The 23,092-nt window shown below is 36.3% G+C and overlaps 1 protein-coding gene across 3 annotated transcripts in view; it reads right to left on the reverse strand.

Annotated features, from left to right (window-relative positions):
• The window catches only part of KIAA0825 (KIAA0825 ortholog), a 404,031-nt gene that overhangs the window by 353,881 nt on the left and 27,058 nt on the right, over positions 1-23,092 (reverse strand). Inside the window, exon 2 of one of the 3 annotated variants that reach the window (XM_059916768.1) lies at positions 15,791-15,938. The exons of the other annotated variants lie outside the window; for them this stretch is intronic. The gene's annotated coding sequence lies outside the window, so the exon portion shown is untranslated. The remainder of the gene's footprint in view (positions 1-15,790; positions 15,939-23,092) is intronic. 3 annotated transcript variants of the gene reach the window in all.

Below are 23,092 nucleotides of genomic sequence, written 5' to 3' on the forward strand. Positions count from 1 at the left end.
TCTCAACCCAGAATAATCTGGTTTCAGCCTCCATCCTTTTACTGAAACTGACAAAACATATTTCACTTCCCATCATACTCAATCTCTGCACTATTTGGTACTGATAGCTACTCATTCCTTGAAGTTGTCTTCTCTCTTGTCAATTTTCCTAAGTATTATACTTTCCTAGTTCTCTTCTAGTTTCTCACACCATTTATTCAGAGGCTCCTGGTAGGAGTCCCCACTTTGGGTAGCTGGCCAGCTCACATTTCTTTTTTTATCTGATATACTGTATCAGATGTACAATGGTGGCGCATTTTCTATGCTAAAGGACCCAGCTTTCCTGGTCATAACTAATTGATTCAGGGTTAGAAATCTGAGCCAAGCTAAACCATCAGATGCATACTAAATAAATTTTGAAATGTGGAATGAAGGCAGGGACAGGGAATCACTGGTAGTAAACCAATCACGACACTTCCAGCCTCCCAAGAAAAGACGCATGGATTTTTTTGGCTGAGGCCCCTGTAATTGCCCAGTTCCTGTCCTCCTCTGACTGACTGATTGCTCATACAGCTTCCTTTTGGTTCTGTGCAATACATATAATAAATCCTTTCCCTGCTCAACCGCCCAACAGCCACTTGTTTGTTTGTTTGTTTAAATTAACCAGAGTAGTTTTTATTAAACTAATAAACATCTTGATTGGCTCCTCTCTCATCTCTGCCATTGAACACTGATATTCACCACAGAGTTCTTTCTAAACCTGCTTCTCATTTTACATTCTTTCCTTGAGCATTTTTCATTCAAAGCAACTGCTTCCTTTTATGTAATTTTACTGTAGTAGATTTATTTTAATTAAAAAATTTTGTTTTATTTTTATTCATTAGATTTTCTCCTCAGACCTCAAAAATCTTTTCCTATTAGTTTCATTTTTCAGTCTTCCCAAATCTCCTTATTTCCCTTGCCTGAGTTGGGAAGCAGACTATGGAAATTTCTCTTTTGCTTCTCTTCCTACCCATCTCATGCTGGAGTTACTGGTCCTCTTCCTATTCTGCATGTTTTTCACAACCTCTTTCATCTACTATCTTGATGCTGAAAATTCAAGGTCTATGTCTCTAATTCTCTAAAACCCCACACATACTTCCAAGCACTTACTAGACAATTCCACTTTCCTGATCCAAAGGTCCCTTCAACTCAACATGTTCAGCATTTAATTCAAAATCTTTTTTTGGACTTCCCTGGTGGCGCAGTGGTTAAGAATCTGCCTGCCAATGCAGTGGACACGGGTTCGAGCCCTGGTCCGGGAAGATCGCACATGCCGCGGAGCAACTAAGCCCGTGCGCCACAACTACTAAGCCTGCGCTCTAGAGCCCGCGAGCCACAGCTATTGAAGCCCGCACGCCTAGAGCCCGTGCTCTGCAACAAGAGAAACCACTGCAATCAGAAGTCCGTGCACCGCAACGAAGAGTAGCCCCCACTCGCCGCAACTAGAGAAAGCCCGCGCACAGCAACGAAGACCCAACGCAGCCAAAAATAAAAATAAATAATCTTAAGAAAAAAAAAATTTTTTTTCTTAAAATGACATTTCTTTCTATGTCATAGGGTCACCACCTACCTAATCTCCCTCTCCAATGCGTAGTATTTTTAATCAGGAGTCAGCAAACTATGGTGCAGTCTGTTTTTTCTATGGCCTACAAGCTAAGGATACTTTTTACATTTCTAACATGTTGTAAAAATTAAAAAAAAACAAAAAAGAATATACTACAGTGGCCATATGCTGTCCACAAATCCTAAAATATTTACTATCTGGCCTTTAATAGAAAAAGTTTGCTGACCCCTGTTTTAAATGGTCATCAACTTCTTTGACCCTTTCTCTTCCTAGTATCTTAAATGGTCACCACTGCTCTCAAATTTGACTTCTCCTTCTTTCTGCACCAGCGCCCCAAATCTGGAACACTATCTTGTCTCCAAGATACATAAATACATATTTGTGGTATAATAAATACATATTTGGTTTTTGCCACTCCTACCCCCTTCCTTACTTCGTCCTATGTGTCTCTTCCATTTGGCTGTTCCTGAGTTGTATCCTTTTTAATAAAACTGTAATCAGAAGTATGGCACTTTCCTGAGTTCTGTGAGTCATTCAAATGAATTACTGAACCTGTGGGAGCTGCTGAATTTGTAGTCAGCCAGGCAGAAGCGGGTATCCCTGGAGACCTCACTTGCTCACGTCTGAAGTGGGGGCAGTCTTGTAGGACTAAGCCTTTAACTTTCAATGACTGTGCTAACTCCAGGTAGTTAGTGTTAGAACTGTTGAACTGAATTGTAGGAAACCTGGATGATATCCACATTGCACACTGGCATTAGACTTCTCATGTTACAAACCAATTCAGATCATTTCACTACCTTGCCTAAATATCACTGAAGGTTTTCCACAATGCATAGGATATCTCCAGGTTCTTCACCCAGTTTTATATATATGTATTCGTCATATTTATTTATATTTTTCTACTATAACTGTCCTTGGTTGACATCTTGAAATAGCCTTTTGCTATAACTCCTTCTACTAAGAATGCTTTCAGTAGAAAATCATGTTTATGGAAGGCATGTACTTCATTAAAGTAGATAATACTATTTATAGAAAACATATAACTATAATATACTATAATAACTGTGAAAAGGTAAGAAAATATATTTATGGTGAAAAATTGGATTTTACATTTATTTATGCTATCAAATAACATTTAAATATGATACCTTAAAACTCTTTCTAGTTTCCATCTACCAAAAAAGGAAATCAAATAAAAGTGATCTTTAAGGACCCTTCTAGTTTAAAAATTCTATTATTTTAATCATGTGGTCTATTTCTTTAATATTTAATTTTCTGTTATCCTGCCTTTGAAGTATACTTTTTAATTCTATAGTTCAATAGAGGGATAATTTGTTGTTGGTTATAAATAAATTCATATGAAATGACCTGAAAACCTATTTAAAAAGCAATCAGTGAAAGTAAATATTGGATTTCTTCATGTTATATCTGAAAATCCATCACTATTCTTGCTTTTTACTTTATTTGCTGCTTAACATATCTCAACAGTGAATCTATCATATCAACATAGTCATCATGATCCAAGCTGCAAATAATAGAGAGTGTCAGTGTCAATTTTGCTTTCTCACACTTGCTTCCCTTCACTTCATCTGATTTTAATAATCCCTGTCAAACCACAAACAGTCCAAATTACCTTCATGACACAGAAGCTTTCAAGGAGCAGACAAAATCTCAACTTTCATTTAGCAACTACAAAAGAAAGCTGTCCAGCTGGACAAATATTATTTCCACACTTGACAATCTCTACAGTTGAGCGTGCATTTTAATTTTAACTAAACCTGCCAGGAGTTTGATATGAGCTTCTTGTTTTGTGTAGATTGACTCATAGGATTATCAGACCAATGACTGTAATTGTGATGAAAGAACCCAGTATTTTTCTACTAAAAGATAAATCATATACCAAAGCTGAGGGACCAAAATGAACATATAAGAGGCAATGTGGAGGCATGGATTATAGAAAGAAAACTACTTAAATTAGGTGCTTTAATTACTAAATAAAGTCTAAAGATACAGAACACATTCTTTGAAAGAACTAATAAGTAAAAATAAAATGTAAAAACATTAAAATTTTATGCATAGATACCATTGAGAAACAATCCTAAGAATGAAAAATAAAGAGATTTTTAAAATTGTTTTGGATTGACTCAACTTCAAAGTCAAATTTCTAGAATAGTTCTATGTGTGAAATTATAATAAAACTGACATTCTTGACAAGATATTAGAAAGTCCACTCTATACTAATCAACATGCCCTTGTACACACAATGTGAAACTTTGAAAAAGGTCAGAGTAAAAATGAATAATGATAATAAGGTTGTAGAGGAGTAGTAGAATAAATGTTACCTGCAAAACTATACATAAACTATTATATCTTTGAAGCTTAATTTATTAAACTTACAATCTAAAAGTTTCAAATGGTAAGATATTTCTGGGAACATTTCCTAAGCTAGACCTGAATTCTTCCTATAGTTATAGAACCTCAAAATTGCCAAATGTCAGTCTTCTGTCCAACCCGCTACACTCCACACTAGTCCCAGGCACTTCCCCAAAGGAAGTGCTATTAGGGCACTGTTCCTCCCTAAATCTGTCCTGGACACCACAGCTCAGTTTCCTTTACCAGTCCCTTATTCTGTCTCTTTCCTGTGGTCCTCTGACTGAACAATTTCATCCGCATCCATGTCTTCTGCTACAACTTGTGTTTGGAGCTCCTGTTCTAACTGTCCAACTCCACACTGGATAATTCCCGTGGATGTCCCACAGACACCTAAACTCAACATGCCCCAAACAATTTTATTATCTTCCCTCTAAAAGGTCTTCATTTTCTTGAGGTCCCTCTGATAGTTAACAGCACCACTATCAACCTAGGCACTCATGTCAGAAATGTGGGAGTCATCCCCCATGTTCTAATGTTCTCTCACCAGTCCCACAGCCAGATGGTTAGTTTGCCTTCATATTTGTCATATCCAACCCTGTTCTCATATTGCTTCTGTGTAAATCCAAAATCCAAACTGCTGGATTAGTAAAGCAGTTTGCTAAAGTGTTTCCCTATTTTTTGCATTATCTCCTAACTCATTCTCTATCCTACCACCAGAATGATCTTTGTAAAGGTGAGAGAGGAATCAGTGTTTATAGCAAGATTTTAACTCTAAGTGACTGGTAGAAAAGACATACTCTTAAGCGAAAGAGAAAAATCAGAGGAAAGAGTTAATTTTTAATTTGTAGGGGGAAAGGGAGTGTTCATTTTGGAAATAATGAACTTGAAGTATAAGAATTAATAAAGCAATCATTTGGAAAAGGGGAAATGGGATTTGGGAAGGAGGGGATGAAGCATATATACATCAAAGGATTATAGAATTTATTCATCCAAACTAGGACTTTTTTTTTTGGAGTAAAAAGGGTACTGAAAATAATTTAAATTATGTAATTTTTTGAGATGGATACTTACAAATCAATTAAGTAGCTTTATAATATTTGTGGACCTATGTAATACTTATATTCAAAATAACATTCTTTCAAAAAATTCCTATATCTATGCCCATTGAAGTAAAAAAATCTTTATATTGTTTTAACATTAAATATATAAAAACAGATGATTCTTGGTACATTTCATATACTTTAATCAATTTCTTAGTTGTGTCTGCCTCTCACAGTTATTTTTCTGAAGAATGTATTTTTAAAAATATGATTGTATTATTTGTATAATTTTCCAAGATACAATTTATGGTTAGTAAATTTTAAGTTGTTGATACCTTCAAGTGACTCTTCTGTATACTCTTTCCCAGGTGCAAATCTACCTGGTAAATTTATTAAGTTCAGAGCAAATTCAATAGTGGAAAATATCACCAATTTTAATTTTTAATAATGAAATATATAAATACTCTAGCCAAAATATTTTTACAGTTTCTATTTTTTTGCCTCTATGCCAAGTGCCTTTTTGGACTAATAACATAAGACAAATTTATCAAATAAATATATATGCTTATTTTCAAAGTTTTGCTAAATTTATTTATTTATTTATTTATTTAACATCTTTATTGGAGTATAACTGCTTTACAATGGTGTGTTAGTTTCTGTTGTATGACAAAGTGAATCAGCTATATGCATACATATATCCCCATATCCCCTTCCTCTTGCATCTCCCTCCCACCCTCCTTATCCCACCCCTCTAGGTGTTCACAATGCACCGAGCTGATCTCCCTGTGCTATGAGGCTGCTTCCCACTAGCTATTTATTTTACATTTGATAGTGTATATGTCAATGTTACTCTCTCACTTCGTCCCAGCTTACCCTTCCCCCTCCCCGTGTCCTCAAGTCCATTCTCTACATCTGTGTTTTTATTCCTGTCCTGCCCTTAGGTTCATCAGAACCATTTTTTTTTTAGATTCCATATATATGTGTTAGCATACAGTATTTGTTTTTCTCTTTCTGACTTACTTCACTCTGTATGACAGACTCTAGGTCCATCCACCTCACTACAAATAACTCAATTTCGTTTCTTTTTATGGCGGAGTAATATTCCATTATATATATGTGCCACATCTTCTTTATCCATTCATCTTTTGATGGACACTTAGGCTGCTTCCATGTCCTGGCTATTGTAATAATGCTGCAATGAACATTGTGGTACATGACTCTTTTTGAATTACGGTTTTCTCAGGGTATATGCCCAGTAGTGGGATTGCTGGGTCATATGGTAGTTCTATTTTTATGTTTTGCTAAACTTAGGTACTGCAAACTTGTAGGCTTTTCCAGGTTAACTTCATTCTGAACCATATTATAAATTTATTCAATTAAAAATATGAACTCCATCAAAATATTTTCCGCATAAGCGTAGGTATTTCAAAACACAATTATGGAATTTCACAATTAAATTTTATACATCATTCGAGTTCTTATAAATTAATTTGTTCAGTTTCCCATTTGATTTCAGGGAGAAACATGTCAAGGTCCTCCTATTTGCAAGCTTTGTGTTCAATAATTTCAATTCCCTAAAAGCTTCACATAAACTGAATTTTTTGCCTTCTACTTGCTAAATGCTTTGACTAAAAATTTCCAGTAGATTTTGCAGAAACTGCACCAAAATTTAGAGAACATTTTTACCAAAGTATTTAATACCATGGTAGGATATTTTCATTGATTTACAAACTTACTCTTCAAAGTCTCAAAAATTTCTAAAATCCTACATCTGTGTCTTTATTCCTGTCCTGCCCTTAGGTTCATCAGAACCATTTTTTTTTCAGATTCCATATATATGTGTTAGAGAGAAAGTGTATACTGCCATGCTTAAGTTATTTTTATTTTATCAGATCAATCTAACCATAAAAATTTCCAGGCTGGGGACTTCCCTAGTGGTCTAGTGGCTAAGACTCCACACTCCCAATGCAGGGGGCCCGGGTTCGATCCCTAGTCAGGGAACTAGATCCCACAGGCCGCAACTAAAGATCCTGCATGCCACAAGGAAGATCGAAGATCCCACATGCCACAACTAAGACGGGGCGCAGCCAAATAAATAAAATAAATAAATAAATATTAAAAAAAAAATTTCCAGGCTGGTTATTTCATGTATGTATAAACGTATTTGTACTTTTTTAGAACTATATCTTCTATTTAGATTGGTAGATTTTATAGATTTCTTAGAGGCAATTATGAATTGCACAAATATGTGCATCACAACATATTCTAAGTATAGTTCTCTCTATAGGTTCTAAATTTATTCAAAAAATTTTATGATGTTATGTTCTACCTCAACTTTTCTTCTTTTTTTTGTCTGCACAGGATCTTAGTTCTCCGACCAGGGATGGAACCCATGCCCCCCTACAGTGGAAGCACAGAGTCTTAACCACTGGACTGTCAGGGAAGTCCCAACATATTTTTAATATCACCAAGACCAAACAATTTTATCATGTACGTTGCAGTTTGTAATTCAATTTACAATAAATAGTATTCACAATAATGTCAAGTGTTTCACCTTTTACAGAACAAACTTCTAAATGCTTTACTTTGATGCCCTGTATTAGACAAGAAACTTGAACCATTATTGGAATTAATTGATTTTTTTTTACTAGAAATATCCAATGATACTGAGGCAAAAGTGGCATCATTTAAGTGTTAGTAAAGTTCTTTTAATAGAGCCAATACATTAACAGCTATTGTTTCACCTTTCATACATGCACAAGAAAACCTGAAGCTGAAGATGAGAGAAATTAATTTAGTACAGTCACTTGATCTAAATGAAAAGTCATGTTTCATAAAGTGGTACACAAATATACCTTCTGCAGCTAAGTATTAAAGTGTTGTATTTTCAGGCATGGTCTTAAGACTATGCAATAGATGTTGATGCTTCTATGTCTTCTTTTTTTCCTTTAGTATTTTTATTTATTTATTTATTTATTTATTTATTTATTTGGCTGCGCCAGGTCTTAGTTTTGGCACGCGGGATCTTCCTTGCAGCATGCGGGGTCTTTAGCCGCAGCATGTGGGGTCTTTAGCCGCAGCATGTGGGATCTACTTCCCTGACCAGGTATTGAACCCGGACCCCCTGCATTGGGAACACAGAGTCTTAACCACTGGACCACCAGGGAAGTTCCTCTATGTCTTCTTGTTTTCATGTGTTCTGTGATATCATTATAGCCCCCATAGTGTGAGTTACACATTAATTCTTTTCGGCAAGTCTAATGAAATTTAGTACTAACTATTAAATGTACACTGTTATTTTCTTTTGTTTTTTTCTAAATCACTGTCACCAAAATGGTTATTACAAAATAAAAATGTGTTACCCAAGAGTAAAATAAATAGTTGTAGATTTATATCATATGATATGTAATAAAATCCTTGCAGCAATAGAGAGCTCAGATTGTATTCACTCTGGCAAAACTGAATAAAGGATGGGAAATGTGCAATCCACAGGCCAAAGCAACCACAAGGCTCAGTACAACTGGCTGCGCATTAAGTGGCCAGCAGAGCCGGCAGCATAGAATAGTTCTGCCACCACCATCCCCTAAGATCTGAAGAAGCTAGCTGTATCTAACTGCTCGTGCCAGAGTGCATTTACTTTATCAGCAAGCACCCTTCCTGCTCTCCTTGAAAAAGATGTGTTAGCTTATATTACTTCTGGAAAGGAACTGGAAAAGATAAATGGGATTTGGCCAATTTAACCATATGTTAAAGTGAGAATTCTGTTCACTATACTGGTGTCTCACATATGAGAACATGCCAGGATGTAGACAAACAAGGTGTAGGTCTACCTAAACCTATCCTAGTTTATTTATATGTAACTATTAAATAATACTTCATTCAAAAATGAAAAATCTGAGACAAACGCTAAACCAATGAAATACTGAGATAAAAGGCCTAAAATGGGACTATCCTGGGCAAACTGGATATATAATGTGACGTCAGTACATGGGATATTTTAAATATCAATATAACATATACAAAATGAAAGCACATGTGTAAAAAATGACAATCTAGCTCTGTATGGCATGAGATGGAAAGATTTCCAGAATGCTATAGTATTTTATTTAAAAAGTAAGTTGTAGAATTATATATGCAGCATGATACAGTATAATACTTCTGAAAAAAAGCCAATCATCCCCCTAATCAGGAAGGGTACTCAACAAACTATCAATAGTGCTAAGCTGTGGGTGGTAGAACTAAAAAGGAACAGGGAAAAGGAAAGATTTACTCTTTATAATCTATTTTTGTTTGAACTTATTATAATGAACATTACTTTTGACACGTGAGCGACAAAAACAAAAAAAATATTACAAGGCATTAGCTAATTTAGTATCAACTGAGTGGTACAAGTAACAAATGATCTAGAAGTCCTGCAGAGGGACATTCCCTTTGGGCAGAGGAAAATAGAGAAGTCAAGCCGCCAAGAAAAAGGAAGATAAAGGTGGGAGCCCAGTGATCTTGCAAAATCCATAGTCTCACAGACCCCACAGTTGATGACACAGTCTCTCACTGTATATAGATTGACGTGCTCTCCAATTCTGAGAATGATCCAACAACTAGTGAAGGGAGGACATAAGGAGCCTCAGCCAGACAGTAAGTAGAGAAGTAAATAATGAGTTGGTCTCCTGCTCATTTCCCTCTTCTTCTACAATGTGGGCTCTTACTAACTTCTTATTGCCAATGTGTAATCAGGTCCTCATCTTGAGGTTTCTTCGTATGTAGTGGGACCCTACTCCTGAACCGCAGCCACAGCTGCCTGCTCCACAATCATGAACCACAACCAACAAGGGGTCCCGGTAATTGAAATGGTGAGAACATCCCTGGAGCATATATAGGACTGCTTTGGGGAACTAGAACAGAAAATTCACAAATGAAAACAGTGAAAGGTAAAATAGTAATGCTATGGCCAGATGGGTATGCCAAGGCCTTTTTTCCTCCAGAAGGAAAATATTTGTACTTTCATCCTATACAAAACAGGGAGTCATAAAAAGTTTTTCACTAAGGCAGTACATGACTACCACTTTATAAATATTTATCAAACAGGGTGTTAAGATGATTTTGGTGTGGGGTGAGAGAACAGATGTAGGATGATCAGTTAGGAGGATAGTGAATTAATCCAGATGAAGGTGATGATGAATAAGAAGAGGACGGGACCACGAGAAAAGGAAAGATAGCTTTTGAAATGACTTTCCAAGGTACGACTAGATAGTTCGGGGTCACTGAGTGAGGCAGGCAATTATAGCTGAGAGAACACCAGCCAGGTGTTACATATATATCCTAGGCATCAAAAGCTTGGACTTGAGACCCAAGTCATCAGAGAAACCAAACAAGACGATGTGAAAATTATAGTCATGATAAGAGGCAGAAAACTTGTGGATATGTCATTAGAAAGTAGCAAAGGGTAAAATCCAGGGTGTGCCTCTTCCTTGGCAATAAAAATGACCAATTATGACAGGAATAGCTAAGCAAAAGAGGTGGGCATTGTACAGAGCAAGGCATCTTGTTGTCAAAGGCTCTTACAGTCTTGAAGAAGGCAGCCATAGATACCACGCAGTGCACGCTCCTGGTAGCCGTCAAGAAGCTAGCTGAGGAGCGGCGACTACTATGCGTGCCCATAGGTTTTCTGCTGGGTAGGGCCATAGCATAGGCCAGGGTAGCAAGATGAGGCTATAGGGAAATTTATGTAGTAAGGGCTAAATTATTACAAAGGAATTCTGAAATTTTAATCTGGATGACAGAAAAGTAGTTTATGGATAGATTTTTAAAACTTAGGAGGAAAATGTTAGCAAGAAGGCATAGCAAATTCAGTTTTAGACATGACAATTTTGAATGGATTATACAAATGGTAATGTCCAGAATAGAGATGGGTTAGATATATGAGGGGAATGCATGAGAAAACATAGTGTTCGTAATGTCACACTGAAGTTCAGGAGACCAAGACTCAGACAGTATGTTTCAAACTTTTTGAACTATGACCTACAAGGTTAAAAAAGTGCATTGCAATCTAATGTGTAGGTGTACACACATATCTTAAAGAAAAGCTCCATGAAACATCACTTATCCTTAATACTTGCTTTGATATTTTCTATTCTATTCCTCCTTCTCCTCCTTCTCCTCCTTCTCCTTCTCCTTCTTCTTCTTCTTCTCCTTCTTCTTATTCTTATTCTTTTTTTAAATGTCGCCCAAAGCCCCTAAATTGATTTCAGCACCTTCCTTTTGGCTTAGAGATTTTTAGATTAAAGAGACCTTTGTGATTATTTTGTAGAACCACCTGCAAAGATATGACTGATAAATCCAGAAGATATATTCTTGGAGAAAGAGTAAACAAGAGAAAAGCACAAAATTAAAGATCACTTGGGAACCACTAACGGGGGTAAGGGAAAGGCCAAAGAAGACAGGGAAAGTAGGTCATAGGATAGAAAAAACTAGTACCAAAGAGGACAATGTTGCAAAAAGGAATGGGTGGTCACAAAAGCTTTTTTCAGTTCATGTCTTTGTCTCTACTGCAGTATTTCTCAAAGTGTAGTTGAAGACACTAATTTAAGCAGAATTACCTTGGCCACTTGTTAAAAATTCAAATACCTGGATAGGCCTCATCCCAGGCCTAGTGAACTGAACTTTCTGGGTGTGTGTCCTGGAATTGACAATTAAAAGTTTCCCAGGATATTCTTTCCACCAAGGATTTTTATCTCAGTGCCTTTCACAAATCAGTTTTCAAAATGGTATTTTACATAGGAACATGCAATCTCACTTCACACATTAGATGTATTCTTAAATAGTTGCTAAGTAAGTACTTGCACACTAAACCATTATTCCCCCTGAAGACTACTGTGATTAACTTCAGAATTATGTCCACCCAGAAGGAAACAAACAAGCTTCCAAAGCATTCAGCCTTCAAATAAACATTCTTCATCCTGATTTTTCTGTACTACTTATGCCAGTGGCTGGCCAAATGGGCTTATAATCCTCATTATCTTTATTCAGTTTAAAAGCATATACTATATTTTAAAATTCACTACACTGTTACATATTTCATTTTGATTTTGAATTGAGTGCATTGGACTTAACTAGCTAAGTATCCCAATCAAGTGGCATTTAGCAGAACTCACAGGCAGGAAGTGCCACAAGGAGAAAGTTTTCAGAAAAATACAAAAACTAAAGTTTATGATTTGGACTCTAACACCAAAGACATCCCTTTATGTGGTAAGCCCTGCTAACAAAAATATTTGTCGTTATTACCAATTGATAACCAAGAAGTATGAGATATGACTCTAAGATAAGAATCATAACTAACAACAACAACAACTACTACTACAGTAGATAACATTTATTCACTTATCTCATATCAGGCTCTGTTTTAAAACCTTTGCATGGATTAACTCATTTCATCTTCACAACAATCGTGTGAAGTACCGTTTTAGACCTTATTTCCCAGATGATGCAGCTGAGATGCAGAGAGCTGTGTAACCCTCCTAGGGTCCCACAGCTAGAAATAGGAGCTGAGATTCAAACATAGGCATCCGGTCTAGAGTCTGTACTCAAAGGCAGTGTGCTACAACGTGATTGCAAGAAAGTCTCAGATGTTGAAGTAGTTAGCTGCCCAGTAGAGAGAAAGACTTGCTGTTTATGGTCTGGGATTTTTTCTTTTTCTGTTCTTTATGCAAGTGATTTCAAGATAACTTGGGTCTATAGTGGATCCCTGTTCACATTATACATGATAATGGGATACTGCGGTGGAGCCTGAGAGTCTGCATTTCTAACAAGTTCCCAGGTAATGGTGATACTGCTGGCTTGGGGCCACATTTTGAGTAGCGGGGGATTACAGTATGAGATCTGGAGTAACAATGCTAGTGTTGGAATCCTAGCTCCATTACTTACTAGTTTTATAACCTTCTCCTTGTGTGCCTCTACCACATCTGTAAAATAGTGAGATCATTAAAGTGTTGTTATGAGGATTACATGAGATAATCCATGGATACTACTTAGAACATAGAACATATTCTATGATACTACTTAGAACATATTCGCTGGAACATAGAAAGCACTCAATAAATATTATCTCTTAATCTTATAGAAAACTATCACAAGCATATATTGTATCCCATTAGAAAGCCATTTATAGAATTGACTGACATAGCAGAAACACTAAATAAAATTCTATCATATTTTTCCAGGCAGTCACTAGAACATCACTGTACACTGAAGGACATTTAATATATATAAGTTAGACCCACTATTCAACTTTATTAATTACATAAATCTGAAACTACTCTAAACGAATTTGTGTAAAGCTGGCTTTGGTCTATACTATTTAAAGAGATTATTTTGTTTCTATGCCAGAAAACTTTTTTATATTGCAGGTGTATACTGAGTTCCAACTCATTTATTTGAATAGCTTTCTCTGAATTGAGAAACAGGCATTTTTGTTTTAACAATTCATTTTTACCAAATAGAAATCAGAACTAGTATTAGTATGAACAATAATAATGATTTTAAACATTTGTTCAAACAAGGGCACTAGCATAGTTTAGATGAATTTGGATGAGTTAGTCAAAACCTTCACAGACAACTGTATACATTTTCAAACCACTGTACAATACAGCATAATTACCTCTTGCTATTGAGGACTGGGGCTTAGAAAGAATATTACTTGTCAGAATTGTGATGATTTAACAGTGATGTGATATGGGAAAGTTCAGTGGGGAAGAAAAGTAAAGTCAGAACCAGAAATGAAAACTGTTAGAAATTTCTCAAATTCAACACTGCTTGAAAATTAAAGAGATAGAAGGCAGTGAATGGAGTACAACTAGGAAAGAAAGATTAATGTCCCCCTCCAGTCACTGATAAAAACCAAGAAGGGTAAAACCTGCAGGTTCAATCAAGGAGGAGATGAGAACTATGAAGTGTTTTGGGTTGGCCAGTATCTTTATGAGTCAGCAAGAAAAGATCAGTAAATAATTTGCCTCTCTTTTCACCTTTTATTTCTCGAACACAGGTAATGAAAAAGACAATTGTGGGACAGATTCTGATATGTTTATTTTTCTAAATTAAAACTATATTCAACATATGACCTGCCCTGTGAGATCACGAAAGATGAGAATCAAGGAAAAGGGTGGAATCTGGGTGGGGAGATTATTATTTCCCTACTCTCTCCCTTTCTCTCTTTCCCTGCAGAATGGGGTAAGGCTCCAGGCTCCTCCTTTAATGTCCAGTGTGGTACTAGAATTTTTTTTAACATTCAGCACAACATATCAGATTTTACTCTACATGTTGCTTTGTATAACAAGTGTTACTTTAAAAAATAAGATTTTACCCCCCAAAAAATCTGCTTAAAAGTGCTTCTATAAAGGACTGGCATACGGAAAAATTTAAGGCAGGGTTACCGATACTTAATTATATCGAATAAGGATTCTTCTATTGAAATAATTATCAGGTTTAACTTGTACTTTTAGTGAAAAAAAAAATCAATTGTTGGAATTGTGATTCTTAACATCTAGAGATGATAACCCAACAAGATCGGATGGTTTGGATTAGAGGAACAAGAAAACAATTATACCAACATCATGTTTTGTTATTTGGGTTTACAATGGACTGAATCAAATTCCTGAAAAACAGAAATTTACCAAAATGCATGAGCTAACTTTTTCCACTTACAAGGCAGGTATTAGCTGTCTCTCAATACCAGAGAAGCAAGGAATTCCACTTCAGTGTGACCTATTTATGCCTCTTAGATTCATCATATGCATTTTTTAATGACCTCGAACCAAAGGAAATGTAGAAACCTATTTGAAAAGCTGACATTAAGGTTGTGACACCAACCAAAACAACAAGAGAATCTAAAGTTAAACTGACACACAATCCCCAAATCAGTCTGTTACACTCCTAATTTAAAAAACAGTTACTATGTGAAATAGTGATGGCATGTCAGCCTCTGCTTTGAAACTCCTGAATTTTGTCATTTGGTGTTTGTGTCACAACCTTAATATTATTTAAATATACTTTTTAATATCTATTATTTAAAAAATATCTTTGAATTGAAAATACTCTAGCTTTGAAGAAGCCAACCTCAAAGCACTGCATGCCACTTTTATTAGAAGTGGTGCATAAAACATTTCCTGTTGACAAATCTAATTCATTAAAAGGTGAGATGGATGCATTTTAAAATAACTGGCTGGCATCATTATCTGCAACACCTTTTATAAATTATTCCTCTTTTCCCTTTTGACTGAACTTGTCACAGTTCCCTTTCAGCGTCTGAGTGTTATGCCTCATAGTCAATGCTTTCAACATGTTTAGACAAGTCATAAGTTAAACAAGCAGTGGTACTTTATTTTCTAGAAATGAGAAAGGGTAGCAGAAATACAGATTATTTCAGTCAATTCATTGATTTTTAACTAAAGACAAGTAAAGTCAGTTAGTGGTGGTTTCATCTTACACAAAGGATTTAAAAATAAAGCTATACTGTTTGAGTAGAAGGGAGAATTTGAAAGAAAGGAACATAAAGAGAGATGCTGGCAGCCCTGCTGCACTATTGTGCAGAAGACTTAGTTTAAAATTGAATTGTGCTTCCCCTGACATCGGAGATCAGGCATATCATAAGGCTGACAGCTGGCTGGCACACTACCTTCCTAAAGGAAAATGCTAACTGCATTTCTCTTAGAGGCCAAAGGAATAGAATTATAGAAGCTTTCAAGCAAACTGGGGAGGCAGAGTACAAATCATTTAAAATATGACAAAAACCATTTCTTACCTAATTTTGTTTCAGAAGACTATAAGAATGAGCTTGTCTTCTAATCCTAAGTAGGTGGTAAATTATTTCCTTATGAGTTGTCAGTAGAAGAGCTGCCCTTTCTTTAGTATCTTCAGCAGTTTTTTTCCACAAAATATACAAAGCACACCTATAAAATAATTAGATACAGCTTTCACTGCCACATGGAGGGGGCACAGTCACAACATTAGTCATCTACAATGGCAGTGACAGTACTATCATTGTTATAATATACAGACTTGATCCAAGAGATGCTGGAAACACATAAAGACATCCTGAAGTTGGGATACCTAAGAAAACCTTATCAACAAGATGATTCATAGATTATAGGCAAATGGATAACGGATGTACCTAGGAAAACGATATTCAAAACATCCCTTTTATTTTCAGTGATTTTTCAAATGCTCCTAAAGAAACGTAGATCACAGAGAGTAAGGGATGTTTGCACCATATGAAGTAAGCAACCTTTCAATACAATTATGTTTTTCTTGTTTAATTACCAGTTGCCCCAGAACTGTTTACTAAAACCATCTTTGGGGCTTCCCTGTCGGTCTAGTGGTTTAAGACTCCATGCTTTCAATGCAGGGGACTCGAGTTCAATCCCTGGTTGGGGAACTAAGATCCTACATGCCGCGTGGCATGGCCAAAATATTTTTTTAAAAATTTTTAAAAAATTAAAAAAAATCTTTCCCCACTCTTCTAGGTTATCTTATTAAAGTAGATTCTGATTCAGTTGATCTGGGGTTGGGATCTGAGATTCTGTGTTTCTAACAACCTCCCAAGTAAAGTCACCAAAGAGGTGGGTCTGTGGTCTAAACATTCACTAGTAAGGTTCCACCAATCTATTTGACTTTCCCTGCACCAAAATACACTGTTGTTATTCTTGTTTTTTGGCCCTTTGTCTTTCTATATAATTTTAAAATCTTTTGTCAAGTATTCTCTCCTCCCTACCAAAATAGACAGTTAGGAATTTGATTGATCAAATTGGGCATCTGTAAAATCTTGACTTTCCCAAGCCATGTGTATTGTATATCATTCCATTTATTAAGGTCTTATTGTCACAAAATAATGCTTTACTATTTTCCCTATGGGAGTTTTACACATCTCTTGTTATGTCAGATGTATCCCCAGGAACTTCATATTTTGAATGTTAGTATAAATAATATCTCTTTGCAAGGGCTTTTTCATGTTTTGTTTATATATGTATGTATTTGTATAATTTTTGTATATTGATGTATTTATCCAGGATATTTTCTAAACTCTTATTATTTTTTCTGTAGTTTTACATCATGCATACATAATGAGTTTTACTTCTTCATTCTAAAGTCTATACTTATTTCTTTATCTTGCCTTACTAAAAGAAAAAGAAAAGAAGTCAAATGATAAGTATATTACTTAATAGAAAAATCTATTTTATAATCTGTGATCAGCCAAAATGATCTCTTCATTAGGCTTAGGTCAACTAGAAAACTAATACGAAGAAGGTTCCAGATGTTTCCCTTGATATTTATTGATTGTTCTCATACTTCTTGACTTTCTCCAGTGTCTGATATACAAGTGCTTAAATGTTACTAACATCCATTGTCCCAAGCTGACTTCCAGTTGATACTTCACCAGAAACAGACAAAAACCCTCATGGACAACTTGGCCAGTGTAAGAACTAAATTTGAGCAAAACAGGAAACAGAGGAATTATAACAAGAGACATGGTTCAGTTCGGTCTAAGAACTAAGTGGAGATGCCCACACTAGGGAGCCATTACAGAGATACAACATATTACCCATACTACATAGCTGAAATCACAAGATTTCATGGAAAACCCATAAATAACTGAAATTGCTTTCTTGATAACATTGTCAGCCTGTAGGGTGAATTGCGCTTCTTGATAGCTTTCAGCCAATCAGTTCGACCACAGGAAAAAATTAAGACTTAACTGTTCCACAAACTGTCAATGTTGTTAATATTGGTTACCTGAGGAAAGGTAAATGTGCTTGATGGTGGGATGAAGAATGGGGTAAAGAAAGAAAAAGATGCAGTAACTAAAATAATAATGACTACAATAATAATAATAAAAATACAACAATCTGTTCTTTAAAAATGGGTTCAAAATCCACTAAAATAATAATCATGAAGAAATATAGCAATGCAGAAAATGCTGAAAAGGACAGATGAAAACAGGACCCAAGCACACACGTACACATTACATTGCAACTGTTTAACAATATGTGCACAAAATTTTTGGTTAGGAAAATCAATAAGCATGTATTTTTCCCCCTTCCCTTCTAGAGGTTCCCTTAAAAAGATAAAAAAGGTGTGTGTTGGGGTGAGGGAACAGGATGTAAACTCACAAAAATGAAGAGACTGAGAGAGACATCACTACAAATTTGTACAAGGTAAACAGATGAAAGAGCTTTCATGGTAAAAACAGATTGGAAAAAGCAAAACTCTAGAATGTGTGCAGAGAATGCTGCAATTAAAGGAATGTCCTATATCATTGGCAGAAGTGTGGAGTAAGAAGTGAAGCTAAAGTATGCAATCAATTGACTGCCCAAGAAACACTGAATCTCCCTCCCCTACCTTTTTGAACAGCAACTTCTTTTTTTTTTTCCTTCTCCATAGTTAAATATCTGACTGTGAGTAAAAAAAAAAAAAAAAGTAAATGGAAAAAGTGTTGTGTTTGAAGATATGAAATAACTATCTAGAAAATTAAGGATCAAAAGAGATGGGAGGGAGGGGATTAGGAAAACATGGTGGAGTCGAAGGACTTGAGCTCACCTCCTCATATGAAAACATCAAAATCAAAACTAACTGTTGAACGACCAATGAAAAAAAGACTGGAACATGCCAAAAAAGATATTCCGCATCCAAAGACAAAGAAGAAGCCACAACGAGACAGTAGCAGGGACACTTTCATCATATAATCAAATTCCATACCTGCTGGGTAGGCGAGCCACAAACTGGAAAATAATTATATCACAGAGGTTCTACCACAGGAGTGAGAGTTCTGAGCCCCACACCAGGCTCCCCAGCCTGGGGGTCTGGCATCAGGAGGAGGACCCCCCAGAGCATTTGGTATTGAAGGACAGTGGGCCTTGAGTGCAGTAGCTCCATAGGACTGGGGTAAACAGAGACTCCACTCATGGAGGGCACATACAAAGTTTCATGTGCTCTGGAACCCAGGGCAAAGCAGTGACTCCATAAGAGCCAGGGCCAGACCTACCTGCAGGTCTTGGAGGGTCTCCTGGGGAGGCGGGGGTCAGCTGTGGCTCACTGTGGAGATAAGGATACTGATAGTAGAGGCCCTAGGGAATATTTAGCATGAGCACTCCTGGACATTGCCATTTTGGCACTGAGACCTGCCCCCATCCAACAGCCTGCAGGCTCCAGTGCTGGGATGCCTCCGGCCAAACAACCAACAGTGTGGGAACACAGCCCCACCCATCAGCAGACAGGGTGCCTAAAGTCATCCTGAGCCCACAGCTGCCTCTAAACACACCCCTTGACATGGCCCTGGCCATCAGAGGTAAAGACCCAGCTCCATCCACCAGTGGGCAGGTAACAGTCCCGCCCACCAGGAAGCCTGCACAAGCACCTCAACCAACCTCACCCACCAGGGAGCAGACACCAGAAGCAAGAGGAACTACAATCCTGCAGCCTGCAGAACAGAGAACACAAATGCAGAAACTAGAGGAAGGGAAGAAAAAGAACTACAAACACAAATCCAAAACAATTAACCAAATGGCAATGAGAACATATATATCAATAATTACCTTAAATGTAAATGGATCAAATGCTCCAACCAAAAGACAAAGACTGGCTGAATGGATACAAAAACAAGACCCATTTATATGTTGTCTACAAGAGACCCACTTCAGATCTAGGAACACATACAGAGTGAAAGTCAGAGGATGGAAAAAGATATTACATGCAAATGGAAATCAAAAGAAAGCTGGAGTAGAATACTCATATCAGACAAAATAGATTTTAAAATAAAGACTGTAAACAAAAGACAAAGAAAGACACTACATAATGATCAAGGGATCAATCAAAGAAAAAGATATAACAATTGTAAATATATATGCACCCAACATAGGAGCACCTCAATATATAAGGCAAATGCTAATAGCCATAAAATGAGAAATTGACAGTAACACAATAAAGGTGGGGGACTTTAGCTCCCCACTTACATCAATGGACAGAACATCCATAAAGAAAATCAATAAGAAAACACAGACCCTAAATGACACATTAGACCAGATGGACTTAATTGATATTTATACAACATTCCACCCACCCAAGTACACATGGAACATTCTCCAGGATAGATCACATGCTGGACCACAAAGCAAGCCTCGGTGAATTTAAGAAAATTGAAATCATCTCAAGCAACTTTTCCAACCACAACACTATGAGATTAGAAATCAAATAAAAGAAAAAAACTGTAAAAAGCACAAACACATGGAGATTAAACAATATGTTACTAAACAACCAGTGGATCATTGAATAAATCAAAGAGGAAATGAAAAAAATACCTAGAGACAAATGAAAGGGAAAACACAATGATCCATAACCTAGGGTACACAGCAAAAGCAGTTCTAAGAGGGAAGTTTATAGTGCTACAATCTTACCTCAGGAAACAAGAAAAATCTCAAACAACCAAACCTTACACCTAAACCAACTAAAGAAAGAAGAACAAATAAAACCCAAAGTTAGTAGAAGGAGAGAAATCATAAAGATCAGAGCAGAGATAAATGAAATAAAGATGAAGAAGACAATAGAAAAGATCAATGAAACTAAAACCTGATTTTGTGAAAAGATACACAAAATTTATAAACCTCTAGCCAGAAAAAAAAAAGAGCAGGCTCAAATCAATAAAATTAGAAATGAAAAAGGAGAAGTTACAACTGACACCACAGAAATACAAAGGATGATAGAAATTACTACAGGCGACTATATGCCAATAAAATGGACAACCTGGAAGAAATGGATAAATTCTTTTTTTTTTTATTTTATTTATTTATTTTATTTATTTATTTTTGGTTGTGCCAGGTCTTAGTTGCAGCCAGTGGGCTCCTTAGTTGCAGCCAGCGGGCTCCTTAGTTGTGGCATGCGCACTCTTAGTTGCGGCATGCATGTGGAATCTAGTTCCTTGACCAGGGATCGAACCTGCGTCCCCTGCATTGGGAGGCGAATTCTTAACCAGCGCACCACCAGGGAAGTCCCTGGATGAATTCTTAAAAGGTACAATCTTCCAAGACTCAACCTGGAAGAAAGAGAGAACACGAACACACCAATCACAAGTACTGAAATTGAAACTGTGATTAGAAAACTTGCAACAAACAAAAGTCCAGGACCAGGTGGCTACACAGACGAATTCTATCAAACATTTAGAGACGAGTTAACACTTATCCTTCTGAAACTATTCCAAAAAATTGCAGGAGGAACACTTTCAAACTCATTCTATGAGGCCACCATCATCCTGATACAAAAACCAGACAAAGATACCACAAAAAAAGAAAACTAGAGGCCAATATCACTGATGAACATAGATGCAAAAATCCTCAACAAAATGCTACCAAACCAAATCCAACAATATATTTAAAAGATACACCATGATGAAGTGGGATTTATCCCAGGGATGCAAGGATTCTTCATCATACACAAATCAATCAATGTGATACACTATATTAACAAATTGAAGAATAAAAACCACATGATCATCTTAATAGATGTAGAAAAAGCTTTTGACAAAATTCAACACCCATTTATTATAAAACTCAACAGAAACTGGGCACGCAGCGAACCTACCTCAACATAATAAAGGCCATATACGATAAACATCATACTCAACAAGGAAAAGCTGAAAGCTGAAAGATCAGGAGGAAGACAAGGATGTCCACTCTTGCCACTTTTATTCAACATAGTTTTGCAAGTCCTAGCCATGCCAATCAGAGAAGAAAAAGAAATTAAAAGAATCCAAATTGGAAAAGATGAAGTAAAACCAGCACTGTTTGCAGATGACATGATTCTATACATAGAAAATCCTAAAGATGCTACCAGAAAACTACTAGGGCTCACCAGTGAGTTTGGTAAAATTGCAGGATAAAAAATTAACACATAAAAATCTCTTGCATTTCTATACACTAACAACAAAAGATCAGAAAGAGAAATTAAGCAAACAATCCCAATTACTATCACATCAAAAACAATAAAATACCTGGGAATAAATCTACCTAAGGAGGTAAAAAACCTATACTCTGTAAACTATAAGAGGCTGATGAAAGAAATCGGAAATGACACAAACAGATGGAAAGGTATACCATGTTCTTGGATTGGAAGAATCAATATTTTCAAAATGACTATACTACCCAAGGCAATCTACACATTCAGTGCCATCCCTATCAAATTACCAATGGCATTTATCACAAAACTAGAACAAAAAGTTTTTAAATTTCTATGGAAACACAAAACATAAAGCAATCCTGAGCAAGAAAAACGGAGCTGGAGGAATCAGGTTCCCTGACTCCGACTATACTACAAAGCTACAGTAATCAAAACAGTATGGTACTGGCACAAAAACAGAAATATAGATCAATGCAACAGGATAGAAAGCCCAGAAATAAACCCATGCACCTATGGTTCATTAGTCTACGACAATGGAGGCAAGAATATACAGTGGAGAAAAGACAGTCTCTTCAATAAGTGGTGCTGGGAAAACTGGACAACTGCATGGAAAAGAATGAAATTAGAACATTCTTTAACACCATACACAAAAATAAACTCAAAATGGATTAAAGACCTAAATGTAAGACTGGATACTATAAACCTCTTAGACGAAAACATAGGCAGACCACGCTTTGACATAAATCGTAGCAATATCTTTTTGGATCTACCTCCTAGAATAATGAATATAAAAACAAAAAAACCCAAATGGGACCTAATTAAACTTAAAAGCTTTTGCTCAGCAAAGAAAACCATACACAAAATGAAAAGACAACCCACAAAATGGGAGAAAATATTTGCAAACAAAGCAACCAACAAGGGATTAGTCTCCAAAATATACAAACAGCTCATGCAGCTCAATATCAAAAAAAACCAAACAACCCAATCAAAAAATGGGCAGATCTAAATAGACATTTCTCCAAAGACATACAGGTGGCCAAAAAGCACATGAAAGTTGCTCAATGTTGCTAATTATTAGCAAAATGCAAATCAAAACTACAATAAGGTATCACCTCACACAGGTCAGAATGGCTGTCATCAAAAAGTCTACAAACGATAAACG

This window comes from Balaenoptera ricei, chromosome 3, assembly GCF_028023285.1.
Source record: "Balaenoptera ricei isolate mBalRic1 chromosome 3, mBalRic1.hap2, whole genome shotgun sequence".
Lineage (NCBI taxonomy): Eukaryota > Metazoa > Chordata > Mammalia > Artiodactyla > Balaenopteridae > Balaenoptera > Balaenoptera ricei.